Consider the following 1,992-nt stretch of genomic DNA (forward strand, 5'->3'; position numbering starts at 1 on the left):
GCTTCCTTCTTCTCGAGCCTTCTCGAAAGATTCTACCCAATGAGTGGCTGGTCCCTCTGGGGACGGCCGCCGTTGCCATGGCAGCCAGAAAGCCACTCCTGCGCTATTGGCTCAAGCTGGCCAGGCTGACCCGCCTACGCCCCCGCCCGCCCTAGCTAGAGGCTCTTTGCCGTCCTAATAAAATGGGCAATGAAGAATGACTCGAAAAAATCGTAATCTTCGTAATGTACTAGTGGGCGATGGTGTCTGACCCTTAGATTGGGAGAGGAGGCTCAGGTGCCGGAGACACACCCCCCGCCCCACTTCTGCGGAGACCCGAGACCCCCGTACGCTGGGGAGGCTGGCCCGCTGTCACAGAGCATGTCGGGAACCGTAGTCCAGCTGGGAGTCAGTGTCTCCTTGCATGCTGGGATGTGTAGTCCTGGCTGCGGTGCGTGCTGGGAGCCGGCTTTGTCTTGGGAGGCTCTCGGGAGAGGCCGTGTTTCTCTGCTGCTCTTGCGCGCTTTTTCCAGTTACAGCGTTGTTTTGTTTGCTTGCTTGTTCGGTATCCGCTTATATTATTGTCTTGATTACGCCACAGCTGGTGAATTATGAATTAGAAGAAGGAATTTCCGTTTCAACTTCTAGTAACAATCCTAGAATTTGTGTTAAATGCTCTTGTATTCATCAGCGGCAGGATATTCTTTTGTGGAATAAAATGTTAGCGTTTTCGTTTTACTTTTTGTAAGCGAATTTTAGGTGTGGCGTAATTTGGAAAGCTATCTGTGGTACCACTTTCTGCTTAATTTTGCTCCATCTGACTTGAACAGACATTATTCTGCCCTGCCACTCCCAAGCCAAAATGATAAGTTTTGCTTTTCACTTGGTCTGAAACAGCTTTTGTTTCTTTCCCTGCAAAGCTATATCCCTATTACTTATTTTTTATTAGAAGGTGAGCATTAAAAATGGGGGGGGGGCGGCGCGGCAGTTTGCTGCTATTATCGAATCTTTTATACCCTTCGGTGTCTTTTTAAGTTTGCTCTTTGCCGACTCTTAGATACATAGATATATGAAATAGGTAGAAATTTAGACCTAAAGTTAGAAAAATTAAGAGTAAGGCAGTCTAGGGCAGGGGGGAGGATATATGTAATCTTACACCTATTCACCTTGTTTGGCAGAAACCAATGCAACGTTGTAAAGCAATTATCCTCTAATTAAAAAAAAAAAAAGCATTAACAGTCTGTCTGTCCTCTAGAGACAAGACTAGAAGGCCAGGTTTACCTTACAAATAAAGTCAACTGTACCCATTGGCTCAAACAAGCTAGATAATGTTACATGCTTCAGTTAACTCACCTTGAAGGATGGAAGAATTTAGTAAAGGTGACTGTATTCATAAATTTGAAAGTATAGTTAGCTATATTTATTTTTTGTTATTTTTTTGTTTTGCCTCCCCTACCCCCCGCTTTTTTTTTTTTTCTGCATAGTAAAACCTTATATTGAAATCCATGGGGACTTTCTGGGCTGTCCAATAGTTAAAAGACTTTCCTCTTCCACTGCAGGGGGCACGGGTTCTATCCCTGATCAGAGAACTAAGATCCCTCTTGCCACATGTCCTGGCCCCCCCCAAAAATTTTTTTTCTCTGGAATCATAGCACTTTTGAACAGAAATAGAACTTTGAGATTTTTTTTTTTTTTTTGGTCTGCTTCCCACATTTATTATGAGGAAACTGTTGTGCAGAAAGGAGAAAGGAACAGTTCTAGGTCTCTGGAGCCAGAAGAATTTGGATCAGGTTCAAATCCTGGGGCAATACTGATATGTTTTATAATACAGCTTATAAGACCACTAGGCCTCCTGAAAGTAGATTTTATGGGCATGAATCCTGGCCATATATATTTCTCAATAATTTGCCAGCTCTGTGACTTTGAGATAATTACTAAGCCTTCCTGTTCCCCAATCTACAGGGTATGTGTAATGATTGAAAGGACGTGTAAAGCACTAAACATAGGTCATTA

The sequence above is a fragment of the Capra hircus genome, chromosome 12 (assembly GCF_001704415.2).
Source record: "Capra hircus breed San Clemente chromosome 12, ASM170441v1, whole genome shotgun sequence".
Taxonomy (NCBI): domain Eukaryota; kingdom Metazoa; phylum Chordata; class Mammalia; order Artiodactyla; family Bovidae; genus Capra; species Capra hircus.